We start from the raw sequence: 11,653 nt of genomic DNA on the forward strand, positions 1-11,653 counted from the left end.
GGCTTCGCCCCCCGGCGCCGTCCGCGGGGCCGCGGCTGTGACCGGTGGCCGGTTACTAACGGCTGTGCGGGGCCGCCGCGGCCACGCCGGGCCCCCTCCCCGCAGCCCCTCGGCGGCCCCGCAGGGAGGCGCGGGGCGAGCGGAGCGGGACGCCCCGCTCGGCCCCCTGTGCCGCCCCGGCCCCGCTCCTCGCCGCGGGCTCCGCGTTCCGGTGAAGAAATCGGCCTTCCCGTGGCCTTCTCGGGAAACGGGCCGGCTCGCCGAGACGGCAGGTGCTTGCGGCTTGCGACAGGGATCTCCCGAACTTTGCCTGCTTTTCTTCCTTCCTTTGCGGAGAGGAGGACTTAGGATGCGTGCAGGAGGCGAAGCGGGTTGAAGTTACGGAGGGACAAATCCATGAAGCGAGTAGTCTACCTGATAGTGAGGTATCTTCCCTGAGGACAAGGCAGGAGAGGAAGAAAAAGGAGGAAAAAAATTTGCATATGTATTTAGTTTATGCTAATGATAGGCCCAAAGTGCAAGGTCAGGTTCTTGGTAAAGATTCTGATGTTTTTAAGGAAGCTGTGATTAAGCTGAAGGTAGCCTCTGGGGTGTGAAAAGAATGACAAATAATAGTGTGTAAAATTAGTCTGCGGTGAACTTGATACATTTTGGGCTTTTATTTCTTGCTTTTAGGAGACAGATCTTGAAAGGTACTAGTGTGTGCATCTGCATTTAACTGAACTTAGAGCTGAGGATGCTTAAACATTTCCTACAAATGGAACAGGAAGGATTCTTGTTAGGCAGTAACTTTTTTGTAATAGTTGTTATCCTCTTGAAATGCAGAAGAAAACATATTTTAATCTGTTAACTAAGTTAAAATGTTCAAAGAAAATACCATTGAGGCAAAACAAAAAAGGGAAATGTTGTTATAATAGGTTTGTTTTGTTTTCTATTGCATGTATTGCAATTCTGGCCTGAAAGGAGGTGTGTGAGGAGCTTTACAATTGTTTTGGTATTTGTATCAGCAAGCACATCATATTTTAGCGATGATCATCACCTGAAATACAATCCATAAAGTACACGGGCATGGGTGTAATTCTCAGTAAAGAAGATAATAACTTTTTTTTTGAAGGAAGGTATTATTCTCGTGGAGGAAAAGTGTCCATTTATCTAGAAAAGAAATTGTCAGATACACACAAAAAAAAAAAGGAGAGAGAGAAGAGTCTAAGTGCCTGCCTTGCATGCCAGGGGACTTGCAGAGTTAAGCTGTTGAAGAATACTTGAAATTCAAAATTTGTGGCAGACCAACTTGTTGTCTTACACTAGGGTTTTCTAGAAAAAAATACACTAGATCTGATGTGTTTCATCTTCAGTAATGTTTGATATTTTTACATAATTTCTCACATGGTAGATGGAGAAAATGGGGATTAATTAAATTGTAAGGCAACTTAGGAATGCAATGAGAAATAACAGGTGGAAAGAGGAAGCTTTAATGGAAAGGAGGCTACAGACTGAATTCTTTAAAGGCCACTTCAGAAAATATTTAATATTTTCTTTAGTGATATTTGTGAAAAATTAGAATCGTGCTGATGAAATTTTATAATGGCACAAAACTGGGAGGCATTAGCAACAGGGAGGAGGATTGAAATATCTATGTGCAAGCAAGATGAATCAAAACTAAGGTTGATAGAATTGGATGAGACTTCGTGATATGGAAGATATGGTTACGCAAATAGAAGCTAATCATAACTTATTCTAGATGAGCTCATCATCTGGCAGTGAATTACCTGATGTCATAGCCCGTGGCAGAATGATAGCATATCACTGATGTGATGTTACTGAGGGGAAAAAAAGGTAGTGTCTTAGGATGTTTTACGAGAGGGATTTCCAGTATCTATAGAAAATACTAATGTCAAAGTGTATGGCTCTAGTGATACCTTATCTGAAGCCTAATGTATAACTAATCACCCATGCTCAAATAAATGGATTTGAACTTATACAGATGCAGAAAAGGACTATATGAATGTTAAGAGGATTTGAGAGACTGTTTGCTGAAAGGCACAAAAGTGACAATTACATAGTATTTGTATAGGGAACGAAAAGAACTACATGGGCTCAAGATTTGTGTTAGCAAGCAAAGCAAATGGGTATAAAGGGGTAATGAACAGAGTTTATTGGAAGCTACAGGTCTATCAGACCACTGATGTTTTAAAGTGATTTCAAATAAAAAGTCTTTTTTTTTTTTTTTTTAATGAAGTTTGAATCCACAAAAGAACATCAACATGTGGTTCTCTGCAGTAGTGGGGAGTTTGACTCAGGAAACCTGAGTATCTCTTCTTTTAATTCTGTAATCTTGTGTTCTGGTAAAATGGATTATGACTGTGAGATGGAAGTGTAGATTTGCAATGGGCACACTTTTGAAAGTATTGCTGATTTTTGTCATCTTTGTTTCTATTTTCATTAATCAAGCCTTTGCCTCTTCCTTGGGACCCTTACCAGAAGCAGAGTAGTTCAGTTACATTCATTACCCATAGCTTATCATCTGCACACTCTGAATATGCTGACAGAAAAGAAAACGCGTTTTTGACCTCACTGACTTTAACTTTTGGAGTAGACAAACTGTACGATTTGTACTCTTTATACATGGAATGATGGTTGAAGGTCTCCTCACACAGCACTGCCATAACTTTTCATCCCTGGATGGGCTATTCTTAGAAGTCTTTATGGAACAATTTTAATGAAATAATTTAAATGAAACCCCCAAAGTCATTTAGGGCAAGAAAATATTGCATTTTTAAGTGTATGTATAATAAACTCCCTTGGGATGTTACATGAGGCCTTGTGTGTTTGTACTGCTTTTGTTTTTAGAACCCATTTTTTGCATACAACATTTAGTGCTGTACTGAAGAATTAATTGAAGAACCGTAAAATTAGAACATTGCTTTTCAGAACAAGACTACCATGCTCCATGCAGACACTTTAGATTTTTACCTGGCATTGTTGCTATTTGGGAAATCTCCACAAAGCAGGGAATTGAACCATCACTGCTCAGTCATCCTTTCTCATTTTTTCTTTCAGTCCACAGCTGTATCAGGTTATTCAGAGAGAAAGAATCTGTTTAAAGGAGATAATTTTCTATTGACCACTGAATAGGAAGTTAAGTGATGGAGTCAATCTAATCATCAGTGTATACATTAAGTGCTACCAGTGGCACTTTTTCTAGATGCTGAAACAGAGGATGGATTATAGGGATTAAACTTCCTTCATCCCCCTAGAGGTGAACAAGTCATGTGAAAATGGAAGGCTCATTTGGTAGGAGACAGTATAAAAGACTTGGAAGACAAAAAAGAAATATATATTATCTCTAAATGGTTTCTTGCACACTTTCTCTGTAATAGAGGGTGGTATGTGAGCTGCAGACAGAAACTTGAAGCTTACAAGGGAGATATGTGACTGTAAAGAGATTCTATGGGTAAGGAAAGAAACACACTTGGTCATTATTTCACCTGGATTCCTGGAGGGTTTTTTTCCTCTTCTATCATAAGTTTGTTCCTCTAAATAAATAAATAATAAAAAAAACTAATCATAGCATACACTTGTTATTTTCTTGAACTTTTTGAATTAGAAGGAAGCCATGGACATTCTCACTGAAATGATGGGAGCACAGTGTTAAGACTACAGCAAAGGTAATTTTGTGAAATTGGCCTGATTTGGGCCAGGATTTGCCTGTGTTACCCTGCAAGGCTTTCCACTGCGAAAAGAGACCCTTCGTCAGGGCCACCAGTTACTTGTGTTCTTCTGTGCTATATTGTGCTATTCTGTGCTATATAGCTTGAAATGCTACTGATTCTAGGAACATCTTTGTGGAAGTGAGAAACATTCATGTGATAAGGCTGATAATTATGTTCACATGATTCAATAACAGGAGCAAAATGGGAACAGAAGCCTAATGTTTTCATATTAAAAAGGGGTGTTAGTAGTGCTACTAAGAGTAGGGCAAGTCTGTTCTTTTGCTGGTTTTATACAAATAAGTATGGGTGGAATGTGTGCATGTCTATACTCACAACACACACATATATACACATGCACGTACACCAACTTTGCTGCATTTGCTAGCTGTTGAATAGAAATACCAAAGGATCAGTATATGAAAGTAGTGGGAACTTGCACGCTGAACAAAATTTAGGTATATGCCAGAACTTGGTTTTGATAGCATTAAACTTGGAAAGAGATTGTTCACTGCATCCTGTAGCAGCATTTTAGTTTTTTGGGGGTTTTGTTTTGTTTTAAGGTAATTATTAGTATGAATACTTTGGAGCCAGGTCTTCAGCTGCTGTAAGTCTTTGGTTCTTTATTGATGTCTCCAAGAGGATAGTGATTTGCATCAGCTGAATGATGGCCTTCTAGGTGGGTGTGTTTAGTGGTGTCTTTCGTCTTACATAATTTACTTCCTCCTATTCACAGAATAAAAAACAGTCAAAGGAGGGGTAGGGGTAGGGGTAATCTCCCTGATAAGCTCCTCCCATATGAAAAAAAACCAGCTCAGCACCTCTGAAATGATTGTATAGTTGTTACAAAAGCTGTTGGATGTTGTTATAGCAGCATCTATAGGAGCAGAAATACAAAGAAGAGAAATACGAAGTTATGCATTCCCCGGTCTCTTTCCACCTTGTGAAAACCTCGGGATGGAAGGAAATGACATTTCTTGGAGCTACTTATTTTGTTTCCTGGAGTACCTTCTCTCAAAAATTAATCAAAGCAGAATAACTGATTATCAAGTAGGATAAAAGTATTATTTGTACCTATTTCAGAGAGGTGGTGGTCATTTCTGTCTTGAGTGTCTCTCTGGAAAGACAGTCTGAATGATTGCTACAATTCTTATTGTGGTGTGTTGGCAGTTGACAGCTTGGTTTAAATTATGAAGGTGAAATGAGTTTTGCTCTTCCACTATCAAGCACTAGCCAGTATTGACAGTTGGAGAAGCCAGATCTCACCTGTTTGAGTGAGGCAATATTCTACTACCGTAAATTCCACAACACAGTATCACCCCTTAATACTTATTTTTCTATTATCATCCATGGGTGAAGGACTAGAGCATCTAAAGATAAATTTTAGGCCTCCACACCACCTGCTCTGGGTGCCACCTAACCATGAGAGGACCACTATTCCTGCCCCTAACTTTCTGTGCCTGCCTAGGTGCTGGTGACTGGGTGCCATTGCTGCAACCTTCACATTAGCACTGGTGAGCAGCTTAGTTGCACTGGGCTGTACCAACAAGGCATTTGCCTGCCGATGTTACGTGTGGGGTCCGTCCTGCCAGGCACTCCTAAAGCAGTCTGCTGTGGCTGGGCCTCACAAGGTGCGCGGAGACATGCTGCGTGTCAGTGGTCTGTCAGTTCCAGTGTGTAAGGCGTGGGAAACTGAAGTTCAAATCCCCTCTGCACCTCTCTTGCGCTTTGTTCTTCCCAGGACCTCTGAGGTATTTAGAGATGATGGAAAAAATACTTCTCTTTGGAGAGGAGCGAGTACAAGACTGCGTCTCTAAAGCTGATGGTTAGGGCAACCATCTACAATGATGGATAGTTGGGATTAAAATCCTTACTGTAATGGAGAGTTATATATAATACTGGGAATGACTAGTTCCAAGGTCTCTCTAAAATGCCAGCTTTTAATGGTTAGAGTTCCTCTGGAGATGTAGAACCCAGACCATTTAAAAAATAAAAAATAATGGGGGAGGGGAGGAGAAGGAAGCATAATTAGGTGTCAACAACAGGAGGCTGAGATTCTGCTTTCGGCTTCTGTCCCTAATAGTGTCCTCGTTCAACCTGGTGCCAGATTCATGTGCAAACTAGGAGTGATGTATTCTACTACACAGGCATTCTTTGTAGTGTATTTCATGTTCATGAAATACTTGGAGGCAGAAAGTGTTCTAGAAGCACCAAGTTATGGTAGGGGCACCAAAACTATCTGGTAAGCAGTGGACCTTTGAGGAGACACTCAAGGAAGAAGGTGGTTTTTGTTTGTGTGGGGTTTTTTTTTGTTTGTTTTTTAAGTCTGCGATGACAAAGCTGGCATACAGAAGAGGGTAAGTAGATATGTGGAAGAGAGGAAATGTTGTGTGGCTCCTGGTCTGCAGATATGATGCAGACTTGTCCTAGGCTAACACTCTCAGTGACAACAGATGCATTGGGTGGGAGCAGGGGGAGGGCTAGAGACCATTTGGCATTTGACATATTCCACCAAAGAATCCAGTGAAAGAGGGATGAGTTGATATGATACAACGTAGTGGATGAACACTAGGTTAGAGATGGGGGGACAAAGGTTTATTATGAAATGTAGTCCATCATCTGGGTCTGAAAGTGAATGGATCATGTGAGGTGACACTGAGCATTGCAGTGGCAGGAGGGACACATGTTCCTGAACTTTGTTCATTTTATGTGAACAAGTATCCATATCACTTATCTACAGTTACTAAACTAAATAGCAGCAACATCAAAGATTAAACAATGAGAATACACTATTTTGTTTCTACAGATGGTATTTTCAGCTCAAAATCAATACATTTCAGTGGGTTGTACAACTGAAGAAGGTTAATCTTCTGTTGCCACTGCCCATAGTATGTCTCTCCACTAAATATATTCTACAGTTGGATTTGCAGTATGTGCACCTATTAGAGTTCTTTTGAAGAAGTACTTTTTTCATTTCCAGCATTGCTGGTGATTTAAAAAAAAAAAGCAAAAAAACCCTTTATATGCATGATCTACTCAAGCTGTTCCCTGCCCTGCATGAGGAGGGGATCTGGAGCTCCTCACTGTAATCACTTCTGGGAACCCTTAGCAGGGAATGGCAGTAAAAAGAGGAATTTAGAGATTTTATGAGAGACTGCAGAGCTCACCTGTTAACCTGTAGTAGGTGAAAGTGAAAAATCCCTTTATAAAGTACTAGAAGTTTGTAGGCCCACTTATAATGTATCCTTTGCAAGTGCAATTGAACTGACTTTTTCATGAAGATCAATGTGTGTCTGCACGGCATGTTGAATTTACAGTCTGTAGACTCAATTAGTTAATGTGCCAACCACTGTCTTGCATTAGGTTCTGTTTAGCCTCTGTTGCTATATTTACCTGCAGTGATTTGTTGTTGAGAAATTCAGGACTTTAATCTCTGAAGCAGAAGGGGAGGTTGCTAAAGCCCAAGTTTTATTTAAGAAACAAGAAGAGTGTGGATGTTACGCAGTGTGGTAACTCAATTTCAAAGCTAAGACAGCTGACTTGTGTTCACAGGTTCCTGTCCTTCTAACAGAAACTATCATCAAAAGCATGCTATTGCAGAATTAGAGAAACACACGAATCAAAACTTGCCCTTACTTGCTTATTTATTATGGTAGTTAATGTTATCAGTTCTATCGCTTTCTCCCAGTCTGCTTCTGTCTGGCTTGATTACACCTGTAAGCTTTGCAGAGCAGGGATGATCTATTCTTCTGTGGTTGTTCAGTGCCTGGCAGCGTGGGCTGCCCCTTCTTTATGAATACCTGGTGCCTTGTGTTAGGGCCACATGAGGACTTCAAGGGCAAAGAGCCAGCTAGCTGCCATTCTCGAGGCCTAAGTCCAAAATGTAGATACCCAAACCCCTGCCCAACTGAGGAACATGCTAGGAGAGAGGAGGGTTATGTAGATGCCTGCTTCTAGGTGTGTCCAAAGACACTGCTTTAATAAATGCTTAAGAGTTACGTGTTGGGTGGGATGAGAATGCCTGCCTCCAGCACTCCAACCTCTCCGGTCATGCTGGCTTTCTTTCACCTTGTTTAGGCTGACAGACAATCAGATATTGTGTGTACTGTGGACCAGCTTCAGCAGGAGGGACTGAGACAGCCTCACCCAACACAGATCTGTGCCATGTAGTTAAGACATTCTGCTGCTGAAAACCCTTTTGGGCAGAGGAGGGAAACCTGAGTTTCTGAGTTCCTAGGTGAATGCTAAGGAGTGTGTGGGGAAGGAGGGCTACCATGACCCTTGCAGAAGGGATAGATTAAGTACCTAGGAAAAGGTTCAGGACTGGGAATCCCAAGCAAGGTATCTAGCTTCAACCTAGAGTTGTTAGGGTCCACTGCTATTTGAGGTGTTGCAAGAGATTTATCAGCATGCCCAGCTAGTTCATGTAGGGAGTTTTTCACTGAACAGGTGGGCCAGTGTAGATCCTATTCTTGAATACCTGGCTGTTCTGCATTATGTATGGAGGCTAGGTGTCTAATCTGAAGCTCTGAATTTGGGCAAAGAGACACTGCAGTGCTCAGCACTGCAGCACTGGGGCCCTTTATTGAATCTGGCCTCACTGCAATGAGTGTGAGTAATGGTAATAAAGGCATGAGAGTAGAATGACTGCATAGGAGAGAGAAAGAGCTGCACTTGACTTGACAGAATGAAGAACATATTTGTAAAGGGATTAAATTAGTGCTGGGTGCAAGAATACCACTTAATGAAACAAATGACTATATCTCTTTTCAGTGGCAGGAAGAAAAGTGACATGCCACAGACGGCCCCCTTGCTATGCTCACTGTTCTTGCAGGATAGATGGCACTGTAACCTGGGTTAGTCAGGCTTGGGTGAGGAATGAATCCCAGCTCGGAGGCCTCCTGTTTGCTGAGACCACCTGGCTACAAGCCTCACTGTAAACAAAGCGACTCTTACCTTCATTTTCAACTACGGAGCTCATGTACTGGTAGCCTAGGACAGGAGGGTGGGAGGAAGTATGTGTGAAACGCTGCAATGTGTTCTTATTGAGATGTGTGATTGCCTGTAAGGTGCTCATGTGGCAGCAAAGTCGCAGGAAAAAATCACTGATAAACATTGAGTGTCTCTTCCTATTGGATGCTCTTTTATCTTCCCTTCAGCATATTTTATTTCTTTTCTCTTTGCTATATTTCATCTTCTTTCCATCTTTTGATTTCTTCCTGTCTGTAGTTCTCCATCCTGATTTTCTTTTTTTTACTGTTCCTTATTTACTCATGCATGTACTTATTCCTTTAGTTCTCCTAAATACTTTCTCTTTTGTCTTTCATGTGATCTGCCGTACAGTTTAGTCACCTTACATGTACTGGAGCAACATAGCTAAGCTGACTTACACTTGCATCACTACCCTGAACCTAATTGCGTCTGCAGTCATCTGGAACTGACTACATGCCTGGACTGATAAAAGATGGCATGCAAACATGGATCTCTCTGGGGCTGTGGCAAGGTACTCTCATACACGCATGTGTGCATGTTGATGTCTGAGTACATTCAAAATGTCTGCAGTCGGTTCCATCAGCTTAGCTGACTCGATGCTCTGTTAGGTTTTGCAGCAGCTTATGGGAAATGGGAACAGTTTTGCAAAGCTTCTGAAAAGACCAGGATTATCCCTGAAAAGGGGGATATGCCTGGTGTCCAGGAATGCATGATGACCTTAAACAAGAAACACCCCAAATCCCTCAGCTGACCTTTGTATAATGTATAAAGACTCCAGTGAGTCTTTTTCCCTGTCTGTGACTCATCTTTTTCTAAATGTAGCCTGTAAGCCTCTCAGAGGACTGTCTTTCTCTCTGTACAGAGTAGCGTAAAAAATAGCAACGGTGTTGAATAACCAATATATATATATWTTTTTAAACACAAAAACTTTTGAGGACTGCCTTGCTGTATTTATGCTTCTCCATCAGGGATTTATTGGCTCCCTGAGAACAGTGGAAGAGTTTCTGTCCTGACCCACAACATGATGGATGTTCAGACAAGAGGTTTCAGGAATAGCACAACAGCAGTTCTGTGGGCAGTAGACATAATAGAAGACAGGTAGATTACAAACCTTTCATAGCACCCATGTGCTTCCTTCCCTATTTCTGACCCATTTGTAATTGGCAGCATTACTGTGGTAACTGCAGCATGGCTTACATGGACATACCATAGGAAGTCACCCACTCCCTTCAGCAGGTTGCCCTACACGTCTCCTTTCTTCCAGCCTCTGCGTACACTGTCCAGCCCAGTTCACTTCTGTTCTGGACACGCTGGTGACCCTGATTATACTGTTATCTTCCGTCTTCAGGTCTTGTTTTGTCTTTGACTTCTAGCAGATCTCCTACTGGAGCCGGACAAATTGGTTCCTTTTCTCTTTCCAGATGCTTTTGCGGTATCCTGTCTCTCTATTGCCTGGACCTCTGGAAGACAGAAGAGCGAGAATCAGCAGTGATCGTTTTCCTGCAAACGCAATTTGAGGAACTACTTTGACAACCGATAGAAAAACAACTACCTTGCAGCATGACCACAGCAAGTGCATGTTCTTTCTGACAATGTATAATTGCACTGTGTCCCTGGTGAGGAATGATGCCAGAATGGCCATCTGATTATCTGTATTCATTTCTCATACTGTAACCAAGTTGTTTATTTTCCACAAATGTTCATGCAAAAATGCAGAGATTCTCCATGTAGAATAAAGTAGGCCTACAAAGTAAGGAAGGACTGGTATGGAACAAAAGGAAAATGAGATTCCAGCAATTTTGCTCTTGTAATCAAGACCTGTTTCTGGCAGTTCCTATGCAGGATACACTTTTAGTGGGGCTTCTGAGAATTTTCCCTGTGTAAAGACTGCAGGATTTAGCCCTAGCAAATAATACCGTTCTAACAATGGTAGCCACTGGGCAATAGGTGAGTTTTCTTTGGAAAAAAAAAAAAGGGAAGAAAACCTGGTGAAAGTTTGATGCCATCTTTCAGTATTGAGCGACTGACAAACAGAAGGGAAAAAAAAGGTGAATAAATCACAGTATGGATGGATACATACTTCCTGTTATGGAATAAGCAAAATTCAGTGATGTATTATTCCCTGTAAGCTGTGATGCAACTGGTGTCTGATAAAGATTAATTTCTAAAAATCAACCATAAGCCTATGGATCAGCCAATAAAACAATGACTTGACAAATTATTCACTGCCAAGTGTATGGTAGTTCCATGCCTTTAATCTGCATCACTGCCTACAGTGTATTGTTGAATCCAATGAAGTTGAAATCCCACTGTGAATGTAATTGTTCTCCACAAGCAGATTATGAACAGAGACCTTTCATTTCTATTAATTTTGTATGTTTGAGTGATAAGCTATTGTATACATATTTTTAATAACAGGAAATGTAACAAACATGTATTTTTATTAAACTAATAAAACAGGTAAACCTATCAAAGTGTGATTTTATTTAATTTCTTTGGTCTTGTTCCCTTTTGCAGTTAATGATCTTTCATTTATACTAGGTCACGTGTACCTGGACACATGATTGGTTACATGAGTTTGTTGATGTTATATGTAAGAGTCTTGTTTCCAGATAAGAGCTTTGAGGTGGGCTAGTCTTTGTAACTCTTATTTCCCCGATGGCGCCATAATCCAGTTGGGACATCAAGATGTAACATTCAGGGTTCTACTTACCTATTTCATTTAGGGTACCACCTAATACAAGATCCGTCCAGACTTTGAGAAATACAATACTTGCATTATTATATTACAATATTGCTCATGCCATATGGAAGCAAAAAAAAACCCAACCCCCCCACACAAAGCTTAGGGAACATAGAAAAGGACAATAAGAGAGAAACGAAATACGGTTTACAAATCCATTTGATTTACAGTAGGCAGTCTGCAGCCGTGGAATTTTTCAAGCAACTTT

At 41.1% G+C, this 11,653-nt stretch overlaps 1 long non-coding RNA gene across 1 annotated transcript in view; it reads left to right on the plus strand.

Annotated features, from left to right (window-relative positions):
• Positions 1–11,165, plus strand: part of LOC112978374 — a 16,361-nt gene extending 5,196 nt beyond the window's left edge. Inside the window, exon 3 of the long non-coding RNA XR_003257876.1 lies at positions 10,124–11,165. This is a non-coding gene — a long non-coding RNA (uncharacterized LOC112978374). The remainder of the gene's footprint in view (positions 1–10,123) is intronic.
• Positions 11,166–11,653: the final 488 nt, after the last annotated feature.

This window comes from Apteryx rowi, unplaced genomic scaffold (assembly GCF_003343035.1).
Source record: "Apteryx rowi isolate R43461 unplaced genomic scaffold, aptRow1 scaffold_122, whole genome shotgun sequence".
In the NCBI taxonomy this organism is placed as follows: domain Eukaryota; kingdom Metazoa; phylum Chordata; class Aves; order Apterygiformes; family Apterygidae; genus Apteryx; species Apteryx rowi.